This window comes from Solanum dulcamara, chromosome 10 (genome assembly GCF_947179165.1).
Source record: "Solanum dulcamara chromosome 10, daSolDulc1.2, whole genome shotgun sequence".
NCBI lineage: Eukaryota > Viridiplantae > Streptophyta > Magnoliopsida > Solanales > Solanaceae > Solanum > Solanum dulcamara.
The window spans coordinates 21,228,718-21,243,332 of record NC_077246.1 but is presented as its reverse complement, the minus strand read 5'-3'; the positions used below and the strand labels follow the sequence as shown (position 1 = coordinate 21,243,332).

General features: G+C 36.9%; 1 long non-coding RNA gene across 2 annotated transcripts; it reads left to right on the top strand.

The window, feature by feature from the left end:
* Window positions 1–6,272: 6,272 nt before the first annotated feature.
* Window positions 6,273–13,412, top strand: LOC129870166 (uncharacterized). Of its 2 annotated transcripts, none has more exons than XR_008762052.1 (3): window positions 6,273–6,435; window positions 6,765–6,820; window positions 13,167–13,412. It is a non-coding gene; the product is annotated as an uncharacterized LOC129870166 (long non-coding RNA). The 2 variants fall into 2 exon arrangements; XR_008762051.1 differs by having other exon boundaries at window positions 6,275–6,435; window positions 6,769–6,820.
* Window positions 13,413–14,615: the final 1,203 nt, after the last annotated feature.

Genomic DNA, 14,615 nt, shown 5'->3' with positions numbered 1-14,615 from the left:
CCTTGGGTTTATTTGTGATCATGTGGGACATGCTTCGTATGATTGTTAAGTCAGAATGGGTGACTGAGAGTCTTTGTATGTTGTTGACTTGTTGATGCATGTGTTGTCCTATATTACTATGTTCTAGTTATATTTTACATTCATATCTTTGGAGCTGGACAATGATCCTACCAGTACACTATTAACTTTGTGTATTGATACTACACTTGATCTTTCTTTGTTGCATACATGGCATATTCAGGCGGCTTCTACGCGACCTCAATTGTAACACACACGTTATTTGAATTCAAGGGTGGGCTACTTCTTTCGGGCTGTCGAGGATTCCTCTTTTTTTCTTAGTCCTTCTGTTCGGACTTAGACTTTTTAGCTCTTTATTTTGGGGTTGCATCTCCGTATTTTAGAGTGTGTAGAGTTTTGGTACACGACTTTCAGATTCTAGGGGGTTATTTTCTGCTGATATTTTCTAAAGCCATGTTATTTATAAATCTTGGATCCTTTTTATTTAAAACTATTGTTTTCAGACTGTTTAATTGTGCGCATTGGCTTGGTTAATTGATTTTACCATTGGGGATTATTGTGGGTGCCACTCACGGTAGTTTAGGTCGTGACACTTATCCTTTTTTACTTTATGTACTATGAATTTACTTATTTATCTTAATTTCTTGCATCAATTTGCCACCAAATTTGAGGTAGAGCATATGTTATTAATAAGTTTTTCTCATTATTTATTATTTATTATTATTTATTTTGAGCTCAAATATTGATTTATGAATTTTGAGTTTGTCCTGGCACTATAAAAAGTAAAAGAGATTGTTGGAATTCATAGTTCAAGAAAAATGCTCACTCTCTCCTCAACACTCACTCCCAACTTCATTTCATGGCATATATTCATGAATTTGTACTAAATAGTGAATCAATAGATATTTATTCATTTGACGAGGTTAGTTCATATATCCATTACTCTTCTAACTTTCAACATAGCTTTTCCTTTAATTTTTATTATTTAATTATTTTAAGTATTCTATTGGAAGCATGATTTTAATGATTTATGATCATGATTCATAAAGGTTTTCTATGAATGGTTTATGAATGATTATCAAGGCTTATGAACGACTCATGAAAAGTAATGAATGATGATGAACTATGATTTTAAAGATGCGTCTAGATGAATTATCAATATGATTTTCTATGAATGAGCTTTCCATGATTTTGATGATTTAGATAAGTATCTTGATGAATATAATATGATGTCATGATATGTTGAAGGATCTATTCTTATGATTTTTAAGTATTTATGATAAACTGTATTACTAGATTCTTACCATCTTCAAAGTTTATGATTTACGATATTCCATTAAGAGTTGACCTAGCACCAAGCGGACCTTGGAATAGAGGCTCACCCATTAGTAGAGGCATGAGATTGTTAGTAGAAATCCCATTATTGCATAACTACGTGCCACCAAAGGAAGAAGTATTACCCATTAGTAGAGGCTTGGTTCCTTAGAAAGGGCCACCCTTTAGTTGGAGCTTGATTCTTTAGTAGCTTAGTGGATCCACTTAGGCATCACAGAGTCTACCTTGGCAAGTAGTCTCTCTCTTTTCGATGTGAGAGTCACATCAAAATTCCATGTATAGCTCACATGGTCTTAAATATCAGTTAACAGTATCTCTCACAAAGACTTGTGGCTCTCAAAATGACTTTTACTATCCCACATATGTACATGCTATGTTACAAGTTCTTATGATATTTATAATGCATTGAACACATGATTATGATATTATTCAAAATATTTTCAAGTTTTACTCATATTTTCACGATATTGGTCATGCATCCCATGTTCATGTTGTTTATGTCCTATTATTGTTGTTCATGTATAATTCTCACATACTTAATACATTTCATGTACTAACACATATTTTTTTGTGTACATTGTATCATAATGTAGGGTATGCCGATCATCACGCACCTCTCACTCGTGGCTAGAGATTTATCACTACTTCTATTATGGGTGAGTCCTCATGCTTCAGGGACAAGACACTTATCTTTTCTTTATTCCGTATGATTTTTACTTTTATATCTTGGGTGAGCTAGGAGCTTATCTTATGTTAACATCTAGACTAGTAGAGGCATGTTTAGATGTTCATAAGTATGTAGTTCTGTTTATTCGTATAAATTGTTTTGAGTTTTCTTTCTATTTAGGGATTTTAGTTGATGACTTATCTTTTGCTTTACGATTTTATTGATGTCTTTTACTTACTTATGTATGCGATGTATGCCAAGAGAATGGGTTGGTGTCCCTCGAGATTCTAATCATCATGTCTGCCTAGGGCCTAGCTTGGGTCGTAAAAAATTTGGTATCAAAGTACAAGATTTAATGTGTCTTAGGGAGTCTACATGTCGTATCAAGTAGAGTCTTATTTATCAGTGTGCAATGCACCACATCTATGAATAGGAGGCTATGAGATGTTTTAGGAAACTTTACTTCTTTCATGATCTTATCATGCGATAGAATTGAACTTTAAGACTTTTCTTCTAATGCTTGTTCTTTTCGATTACAAAACTATGCCTCCACGAAGAGCTTTCGTAAGAAGGAATGTTGGAGAAGAGCAATAAGATCCAAATGACCCAATGGCCGAGTAAGTGGCTCATACAAAATTTGGGGCAGCATTTCAACTGATTTCCCAAGCCATGGCGGCACAAGCCAATAGAGAAGTAGTTGCTCTCCTGAATCCAAACACGGCTACGGTGGCGGTGAGAATTCGTGACTTTACTAAAATGAATCTCTCGGAGTTTCATGGGTCCAAGTTGGATGAGGATCCCTAAGAGTTCGCTAAAGAGATTCAAAATATTGTTGACATTATGGGAGTGACATCGGTGGAGAGGGCGGATTTGGCCACATATCAATTGAAGGTAGTTGCTCAAGTTTGATTTAGTCAATAGAAGAGTGAGAGAGCTAGGGATGCAGGTCCCATTTGGGAGGAGTTCAAGGATACTTTTCTCGACTGTTTCTTTCCTTTGGAGTTCAGGAAAGCTAAGATCCAAGAATTCATCAACTTGAAATGAGGAAATTTGAGTGTGAGGGAATATGACTTGAAGTTCACACAATTGTCAAAGTATGCTCCGTTCATGGTTGCCGACCTTAGAGCTTGTATGAGCAAGTTTGTATCAGGATTTTCAAAGTTGGTGTCCAAGGAATACAAAATCACCATGTTGATAAAAGAGATATACATCTCTAGGCTAATGACAAATGCCGAAAAAATAGAGGAAGAGAAGTTGAAAGAGAGGTCTAGAAGGGAGACCAAAAGGGCTTGAATTGATAGTGGTTCATCTTTTGCTAGTGATTCGGTGCCTTAGTTCAATAAGGATAGACGTCTTTTTCCTACTTGTCAGGAATATGGTAAGAATCAACTAAGGGAGTGCATGGCTAGCAAGGATGGTTGCTATGGATGTGGTGAGGTTGGACATAATATGAGGGATTGTCCAGCGGCTTCTAGGAGAGGAAGAAAAATTTCTCGACAGACTCAACATGGTACTTCATCCGGTATGTTGTGAGATCTTCTGTTTCAATGGTATTCCTTGTATGGATCGACTTCATGTTCGTTATGCCATGATTGACTTTAAAATCCAAGTAGTTGAGTTTCCATTAGAGTTGAAGTGTTGACACCTCATGACTACTCTTACGAATTCCAACATTTCAACTTTTTCATGTCTTTTCATATGCATACATGTTCACGAAGTTGATTTTAGCCTTTATTTTAGGTTAAGTTGAAAATCTCATAGTTTATGCATTTTAAATGTGTCATTGCATTCATGTTGGGTTGGTAGTCCTCTTTTCATATCTTATTCATTCCAACTTGAGTCTCATTCGAGGATAAATGTTCCTAAGAGGGGATATTGTAAGACCCCAGAAGTTGGAAAGACGAAAAATGAAGTGTAAGAATGAAATCTCAGAAATGTTTGCACTAGATGAGGTTTATGAGGACCTTCAAGGGTCCTACTCGGCACCATGTCTTGTGGAAAGGAGTCGTGGAGGTGACAGGAAATAGGGAAAAAATCAAAAAAGGACCACGACCGGGTCTACGCCCTGTAGTCCTATTCACAAACCGTCTGGTGGTCCATGGAAACCAACCCTCAAAATCATTAAAGTGGGTTAGCTTTACGAGGGACACCCGGCCTGTTACAACCTTCATGGCCCGTTGAGACCTTCAAGGTCTGTGGTCCCCTCCCCTCCGTCAAAACTCCCTTACCAGTCCTGACCAAGCCAATTTTCATAGGCCACTCCACGACCCGTAGAGCTCTTCGCGGACCGTAAATGTGGTCCTTCCAGGGGTCCGTTCAGTTATTTTTCTAGGGATGTTTTGGTCATTATCCATTTTTTATATTAATAGTTGGACGCTTTTAGGACCTTTTCCCCATAAACTATAAATATTCAAAACACTCTTTAATCCCTCGTTACCTCTCAAACACATAGCACAAAAATCATCTCTCTAGGATTTCTCTCCCAAAGATCTTTCTTCTTCCTCAAGTTAAGTTAGGGATCTAAGGTCAAGATCAAGTCTCCATTGCTAGATGCTTGTATTTAGGGATTTGAATTATCAAGGTATGTGGAAATTCATCCATGGATCCTTCCATCCATGGAGTCCTAAGGTTTTTCTTCAATTTTCCTTCTATGAATTATCTTCTAAAGCCCTAATTCATATCATATTGCATAGGTCATCCCAATTATGGTTTATTTCATTATTATTGATAGAATTATGCACAACTCAAATTACATTACATGGTTTAAAATTGATTTTCATAGACCCATGACATATGTTATTTTTAAGCATGATTTTAAGAATTTATGATCATGATTCATAAAAGATTTCTATGAATGGTTTATGAATGATTATCAAGGCTTATGAACGGCTCAAGAAAAGTAATGAATGATGATGAACTATGATTTTAAAGATGCTTCTAGATGAAGTATCAATATAATGTTTATGAACAAGCTTACCATGATTTTGATGCTTTAGATAAGTATCTTGATGAATACGATATTATGCCATGATATGTTGAAGGAGTTATTTTTATAATTTTCAAGTATTTATGATGAACTGTATTACTAGATTCTTACCATTTTCAAAGTTTGAGAGTTGACCTAGCATGGATCGGATCTTGGGATAGAGGCTCACCCGTTAGTTGAGGGCATGAGACCATCAGAAGAAATCCCATTGTCCAATAACTACGTGCCACCGTAGGAAGAAGTATCACCCATTAATAGAGGCTTGGTTCCTTAGAAAGTGTCACACGTTAGTTGAGGCTTGATTCCTTAGTAGTTTAGTGGATCCATTTAGGCATCACAGAGTCTACCTTGACAAGTAGCATCTCTCCGAAATTCCATGTTATAACTCACATTGTCTTAAATGTCGGTTAACGGTAACTCTCACAAAGACTTATGACTCTCAAAAATATTTTTAATATACCACATTTGTACAATTATGTTACAAGTTCTTATGATGTACTGACCACATGATTGTGATATTATTCAAAATATTTTCAAACTTTACTCATGTTTTTACGATATTGGTCATGTATCTCATGTTCATGTTGTTTATGTACTATTATCATTGTTCATGCATGTAACTCATATATTTAGTACATTTTATGTACTAACACATATTTTTGGCGTACATTGTATCATAATGTAGGGTCCGATGATCATCATGCACCTTCCACTCGTGGCTAGAGAGTTTACACTACTTCTATTGTTGGTGGGTCCTCATTGTTGATACCCAATTTTGTCCATCCACAATTTAATTAATTTTTAAGCTTCTTCTATTTCAAAAAGTTTGAAATAATTGTTTTCAAAAATTAAAAATGCTTTTGAAATTGTTTTCAAGGCAATTTTTGTCATTTTCTTATACAATATATCTCTATATATCTATAATATATAAATTTATGTACTTATTACTTTTAATAAAGGTTTGGGAAGATCATTTTATCAAAATAGAATTTTAATTAAGTATGCATTTTATTTCGTTTAAAATTAATTAATTAATATAAATGATCTTTCATTTTGAAATAATTATTTTGGATCGTTGAATTTAAGAAGCTTAAGTAATAATTTCTCATTTCTATTTTATCGGATTTGAATTATTTAAAATCAATTTAAATTTGGTGAAAATTTGAAGCGAAGGACCTGGGCCTTTCAACCCTATTATTCTCACCAATTTTTAGACAAATCTGGCCCGTCCACTCCACTTCAAATTACCCTAACCCAATAATCTTCTCTTTCCATTTCCCAAAAAACAAATGAATAACACACGCTTCACACACGTCTCTCATCTTTCTTTTTTCAACAAGCAGCAGCAAAAAATAACCACATGCGAAAATTCTTCAAAATCCGGCGGAATTTGAGCTCAACCATCTCCCTCAAATCAATTTGGGAGCAGGTAACCTCATCCCTTTGTCAGCCTTTTCTTCCTACTTTTCTTAATCTGTGAAAGATTTTAAGAATTCAAATATTGAATTCAAACAAGATGTTGGAGAAGATGCTCCCTCAAACGGCTCTTTTTGAAATTCAAATTCACTATTTTCGGATATAAATATCGCACTTATTTTCATTAGAAAGGGGGAGGGGAGAGGTGGCGGAGAGTTTGGAAAATATTTGAGTTTTTCGCACTCTTGCATTCACTACTTTTTCTATTCTTCTTTGCTTTTTCTGATTTCCTAGATACTCACATCACTCTTTCTGTCTCTCTGTTATCACTCGCACTCAAAGTCAGTGTGGAAGATCATCCCGGTTAACTCGTTATCCAGTTTGTTGCACTACGAAAGGTATACTCACCCCTTTATCTCGTTTTTGTTAGTCTAATCTCTTTACTAGTTTAATCCTATACTAGTCTAGATGTAGCCTTAATTTGTTTGGTTCGAGGTGTGACATTTATGATATAATTTGTGCTTAGTCAATATAATTTAGATTTTGGTATGCTCTGGTTCAAGTTGGATTTGGACATTTATCAACTTCAGTTGGAATTTTCAGCCAATCCTTGTAAGTATTTGCTATGGATTAACTATTGTTTGAGTGGTAGATCGAATTCATAACTTAGGCTTAAGTTATGTTCCTGTTTGAGGGTTTCCATTGATCTAAGTTTAATATTCATGTCAGTTCTATTTCGAGTTAAATTAGAACTTTATTTACAAATGATATAATTTAGCTTTCGCTTGGTTTAAATTGCATCCAGTTTGTCCACCCATTTTTTTTCCTTTTCAAACTCTTGGATGTTTCATTCAGCTTTGTTTCAGCTCACATGTCTATGCTTAATAGCTTTTCTTCACTACTGATAACATCCCTTTAACTCATGAAGATCTACATCTCTAGCATGGATTAATGAATTACGTCGAGTTTTTTTTCTCACAGTGTTAATAAATCACTTTTCTTAAATTTCCTCGTCCCTCCCTCTATTGTCCTACCTGAAATAGTTCACACATACCAAACTTATTTGGTTAATGTGAGGTGTTCGTTGAGCTTAAGTAATCGCTCGAATCACTTTGAAGTATTGACCTACAAAAGCGTTATTAGCTGTTTGTTTGAATCTGTATAGGATTTTTCCAATGGAATGTCTTGAATTGATTTGTAATTAGATGCCTAAGTTAATAAAATTGCTTAGTTTCAAGTTGCTTATTGAGTTGTATAACTCTCAAATTTTGGTGTGAAAAGAAATATACTTTTATATCTATTTGATGATATCCGGTCACCAGTTTAAAATGGTTAACTTTCAAGTGTTAAGCACGTTATTCCCTTTCCAGTTTTCTGTTTGGTTTCATCATGACATGAAAAATAAGTTCAAGTCTTTGTGTCTCTAAAACTTAACTTGTCAAGTTCTTCAAGAGTTTTCTCCTAAATATTTTTTTGATGGTAATATCTGGTGCATTGGATTGAGCCCTGTCGGTCTCCTTTTGAGACAAAATTTGAAACTGTTGTAATTGATGCCCTCTTTAAATTATTTAATTGAAATCATGTTATATAGCTGTTGATTTCCTTCTCATTGCCCTCTTTAGACACACATAACTCGAGATACAACTCAAGTATTCTTCTCTATCGAGAATGTGGTCTAAGAATTGTTGTGTTTAGTTCTATCGACTCTAAAGTTTCTATCTTCTGTATTACGGAAGTCTATATTTGTTGCCGAAATGTCATCTCTGCTTGCCTATTCTGAATCAGAATTCTCTGTGAGTTTAAAAGCGGTTATTGCGGTATCAACCAAAAGACCCATCGGTAATGCCAATTGAGGGCATGTTTAAGTGAGAAATAGCTTATCTTTGGGGCTGCTCTTTAGCATTCTCAAATGAAAGCTTATATCATAGCTCTTATGCATCTTAAAATGTATTAATTTACTATCTTTAGATCCCTATTTGAATTTGCTAAGTTATTACAACAACAACAACAACAACCCAGTGAAATCCCACAACATGGGGTCTGGGGAGGGTAGAATGTACGCAGACCTTACTCCTACCAAGGTAGGACGGCTGTTTCCTGGAGACCCTCGGCTCAGTAAAAGCATAAATGCATAAAAAAATGTTAGATAAGAATAGAAAATTAAAAGCTTTATGAGAAAAACAACAAACAAATAACGAATAGATAACAAATAAATACAAATAAATAAATACTAATAACAAATAACGATTAAATAAATAATGAAAGCGTCACAGGTAAAATTGAGTAATCAAAGCATAGAAAGTAATAAATAATAACAGAAATAACAGAAATCAGAAGTCAAAGTGCAAGAGATCGTAATGCACTACTACACCTATGAATAAAGAAGAATAACGAGACTATGAACTAGCCTTCTACCCTAATGTGGGTCCTCCACACCCTCCTATCTAAGGTCATGTCCTCCGTAAGCTGTAACTGCGCCATGTCCTGTCTAATCACCTCTCCCCAATACCTTCTTCGGCCTACCCCTACCTCTTCTGTAACCATCCATGGCCAGCCTCTCACACCTCCGCACTGGGGCATCTGTGTCTCTTCTCTTCACATGTCTATACCATCTCAGTCGCATTTTCCGCATCTTGTCTTCCACCGAAGCCACTCCTACCTTGTCCCGAATAGCCTCATTTCTAATCCTGTCGCTCCTGGTGTGCCCACACATCCATCTTAGCATTCTCATCTCAGTAACTTTCATCTTTTGAATGTGAGAAGTCTTAACTGACCAACACTCCGCCCCATACAACATAGCCGGTCTAACCACTATTTTGTAGAACTTGCCCTTAAGTTTTGGTGGCACATTCTTGTCACATAGCACTCCGGAAGCGAGCCTCCATTTCATCCACCCTACCCCAATACGATGTGTGACATCATCGTCAATCTCCCCGCTGCCTTGCATGATAGACCCAAGATACTTGCAACTACTTCTCTTTTGGATGGCCTGAGCACCAAGCCTAACTTCAACGCCAACCTCCTAACATGTCTCACTAAACTTGCACTCTAAGTACTCTGTCTTTGTCCTACTCAACTTAAACCCTTTAGACTCCAAGGTATGTCTCCAATCCTCCAGCTTAGCGTTAACTCCGCGGCGAGTCTCATCGATCAGGACTATGTCATCCGCGAAAAGCATACACCATGGCACCACACCTTGAATTTGTCGCGTCAATCCATCTATCACCAAGGCAAATAAAAAAGGACTAAGAGCTGATCCTTGATGCAACCCCATCACCATTGGGAAGTGCTCTGAGTCCCCTCCTACTATCCTTACCCTGGTTTTGGCTCCCTCGTACATGTCCTTGATCACCCTAATGTATGCCATAGGTACACCTTTAGCCTCCAAACATGTCCATAGTATTTCTCTCGAGACTTTATCATAAGCCTTTTCTAGGTCGATGAATACCATATGCAAGTCCCTCTTCCTCTCCCTATGCTTCTCCACCAGTCTCCTCATAAGATGGATGTCTTCTGTAGTTGAGCGTCCCGGCATAAATCCAAACTGGTTCTCTGAAATAGACACGTCTCTCCTCACCCTCATCTCTACCACTCTTTCCCACAGTTTCGTAGTATGGCTTAGTAGCTTAATACCTCTATAGTTGTTGCAACTCTGGATATCCCCTTTGTTTTTGTATAGAGGGATCATTATGCTCGACCTCCATTCTTCGGGCATCGTTGCCGTTTTAAAGATGACATTAAATAACCTAGTCAACCACTCCAAACCTACCGAGCTCGTGCTCTTCCAAAATTCCCCAGGAATTTCGTCAGGTCCGGTTGCTCTTCCCGAGCGCATCCTACAAACGACACTCTTAACCTCCTCGACCTTAATACTCCTGCAATACCCAAAATCGCAACGCCTCCCTGTATGTTCTAAATCTCCCAACACAAAGTCTCTGTCCCCTTCCTCGTTCAAGAGTTTATGAAAATAAGACTGCCATCTCTGTTTAATGAGGGTCTCGTCTACCAATACTTTTTCATGCTCGTCCTTAATGCACTTCACTTGGTCCACATCGCGTGCCCTTCTCTCCCGCGCCCTGGCTAGCCTGAACAATTTTCTATCCCCACCTTTGTCTTCTAGTTCAGCATAAAGGCGTTCAAAAGCTGTTGTTTTTGCCGTCAAAACCGCCGATTTTGCCTCCTTTCTCGCTATCTTATAAAGTTCCCTATTCGTCCACTTCTCCACCTCATCTGTGCTTTCTATCAACTTTGCGTACGCCATCTTCTTTGCTTCCACCTTTTCTTGCACTTCTCCATTCCACCACCAGTCTCCTCGATGCCGACTACGACTACCAGTCGAGACTCCCAACACTTCCCTTGCCACAGTCCCAATACAACTAGCCGTCCTATCCCACATACTGGTCGCATCCCCATTACTATCCCAGGCCCCCATGGCCTTCAACTTCTCTCCCTTCTCCAGGGCATTTGCAGTGGTCAAACTACTCCATCTGATCCTAGATCGATCATCCCCGACCCTCTTATTCCTCATCATCTTGATCCCTAAATCCATCACCAAAAGCTTATGTCGGGTTGTAAGGTTGTCTATCGGAATGACCTTACAGTCTTTGCACAGACCTCTATCGACCTTCCTCAGGAGTAAAAAGTCTATCTGAGTCTTAGCCACCGAACTATGGAATGTTACCAAGTGGTCTTCCTTCTTTGGGAGACTCGAATTGGCTATGACCAACCCAAAAGCTCTTGCGAATTTCAAAAGTGAAAGGCCTCCTACATTTCTGACCCCGTAGCCAAAGCCTCCATGCACATCATCATACCCTCCTGAAATAGACCCGATGTGCCCATTGAAATCCCCTCCCACGAAAAGCTTCTCAGTAGGTGGTATACCTCCCACTAACTCGTCCAAATTCTCCCAAAAGCGCCTCTTATCCTCCTCTCTTAAGCCCGCTTGTGGCGCATAAGCACTAATAATGTTGAATGTGCTCCCTTCAACGACCACCTTAATCGACAATCGTTGACTCTCCTAACCTCCACTACCTGATCCCTTAGATCATTGTCTACTAAAATGCCTACCCCATTTCTATATTTCGATCTACCTGAAAATCAAAGCTTATACCCGTCTACCTCCCTAGCTTTAGAACCTACCCATTTGGTCTCTTGGACACAAGCTATATTAATCTTTCTCTTCTTTAGAATTTTAACTAGCTCTATGGATTTGCCCGTTAACGTTCCAAGAACCAACTCTCAGTCTAGACGCTCCTTTAACCCACTTACCCCTCGTTACCCTCGTCCCTGAATGAGAACATGACCTTAATCTACCATCACTATCTAAAGCCACGAAAATATGTAGGAATTAATAAATTATTCAAAAATCTAAAGTTAGCAAAATGCAACGATAAGTGTATGAACAAAAATATAGATAAACCGGAGGTACCAACTCCAGTTGAAAAGAACCTGATTCACGCCGGAAACACTGTTCACGCCGGAAAATGGAAAACCGCGAGACGACGCCGGAAATCAATAGATCTAGGCCAAATCTGAACAGATCTGGAGGTATTCGTTGGAAAACAAGCAAAAGGAAAGAAAAAGAAAAAGAAAGAAGAAGAAGAGGTAGTGCGAATATTGTCACAAAGAACTCTTGGAACCACAGTCAGAGAAAACTGTAGTTCTTGAAGAAGATGGGTGAGCCAGTTAGTTTCAGAAATAGTAGCAGCAACTGCCCGATATTCTGCCTCTATAGAAGAATGAGAAACTGAATGCTGCTTCTTTACAAACCAGATTATCCAAAAAAAAAAATTATAATGATAAAGATAATATTCTCCAAGAAGTTTCTGAGTGTAAATTCATTTTTTAAAAACTTTGTTTAAATACTATACGATGGTATCTCCCTGTACTCTGTTTTCTTCTTTAGACAAAATGAAAGATGGCTTAAAACTTTGATCAGGTTGGCTATTAATTTAAATAATTTTGAATTCACTGCTTGTATATATTTGTTACTGTGGAGTTACTTTATAAAGAGTTTATGATTTAAGATGTAACCAATGTGTCCTTCTACTATTTGGTCAAGTACCTCTTATATTAAATGCCCCAGTTTCCTGTTTATCTTCCTTCAGCCGTGAAAAGTCTGAGTTGTTTGCAATGCCTAAGTTGTCACCTGTAGCTGCTGACTTGCTTAATGGTTTAGCTCATTAATCAGTTTGTCTCTTCATTTCAATGAACTAGTTGTTAATTTTATTTTATTCTTTTGGAGATGTTTGCTGAGGGAAGTAGTAGTTCAAACAGATTGTCCAGATTGAGTTTTCCTAAAATAATTCTTGGAACCTGGAAGTAATGTTACTAGTCTCACATTCATCTTAAGAGCATTTATTTTCAGTAGCTGAAATATCAATTTTGACCAAGTTTAAGTAGCTTTTTTTTTTTATCTAGTGTGATTTCTCAGTTAATCTTTGTATGTCCTTAAGAACTAATTAAAGTATCCTGGAGATTAATTAGTTCATTCCTTCAAAGATTTAATCTGAAGCATGATCCTAGACCTCTCTTTCTACTGTACCTATTGATCCATGCTCCATTACTTTTTCATGTTTGTTAATATTTTTTTCGTCTCCAGTATGTACTGATTTGGTTCCTTGAAAATTGTCGTTGCATGATTCTTTGAAAATTACTTTAGATATATTCTAATACTTATTCTCTTCTGCTTCATGTGAACTTATGCGAGTCTATTTGGGCTCAAATTCCTCCTTCACATCTCAGGTTCAGTCAAAACCCAATATCGGTTCCTTCGAGCCACAACCTCGTCAATGGATCGCCAAAAAAAAAGGGAAGCTAATATCTTGGGCCAAAGGCCGAAGCTCGCAGCTACTTAGAATTTCGAATGGGGCTAAGAACCCAAGGCTTGTCTCCTCCAATTTGTTCTAAACTTTGTCTTACTTTTTGTCATTTACTTCAATTGTAATTTAGTTAGTTTGGTTTCATTATAAATCTTATTCATTGCTTTTACTTGTTTGAATTCTATTAGTTATAATTCTAATTGAATCCCATTAAAGTTGTTATGATTTTAAAAGTCTCATTACTTTGTTTTAATTATCGATTGTTTTAAATTTCTTCAACTTTGAACTAATGTTGATCTAATACGTTCCTCACTTGTTTAAACTTTAAAAAATGAACCCAAGGTCTTCCACTTTCTTTAAATTAATTTAAGAAGTTTTCTTATCACTTTTCTTTAATAAAATAGACAAATGCTTTCAATGTTTTTCAAAATTAGCCACATAAATCATTTGTTGCTAGACCGCACGTTTGTGGACACTTTTAAGTGCTTAAAACCTTCTTTAAAGTGCCACTAGAACCTTACCCGAATCTTTGAATTTTAAATGATTTTTCTATTTAAAGTCTTTTAGAATTTCATAAAAGGTTTCTTAATTTTCCTAAAATTTAGTGGTGACTCTCTTTTCCTTATTTTCAAATTAATAAATGGCCAAGTTATGAAATATTTTTAACAAGTTTAAAAATGGGTTGTAACAGAATAGCGACTCCACTGGGGATTCATTTAGGTTCTAACCAATAGAATTATTTATTTGGCTATGTATGTGATATTTTGATTTATTTACCTATAGTTGTTATTATTTGTTTAATTTTCGCAATTTAAATTGTTGCATTTCATGGCATATTCCGCCAGTCGACCTTGATTTTCTATATTTGAAAGAACGATTTTGCGAACCCGCAACTGATTTTTCTTATACATAATCCTTTTCAGAATGCGTGATAATTTATGGATTAGCCATGCAGCCAATGGTTGTCATAAGTTCCAACCCAAGTTGTCATAAGTTCCAACTCAAGTTGTCCGCTTGGGCACTAGTCGTTCGAAAACCCACTCTTAGTCAACTAATGTAGAGAAAAATCGAAACACTGATTTAGCGCATTGGCCTAAGATGACCCAATACTCAAAGCATATTAGGCCCATTAGAAAGACCACCTTGAGTCCAAAATGGCCCCCGGCCTAAACGGTCGATCTTACATATGTGTTTAAATTTAAAGGTTGTATACATCATTTGGAAAACCAATGTCCCTCGGGGTTGGGAGTTTATTTTAATAGCTTAGTCTAGTCGAAGAAAGATCTTCAGAAGCTACTACTTAATTTAAAAGGCGTTGGCATTCAGAAATGTCAAGAAGTCAAGAACGAAGGACCTTCCATGGAAGCATAGT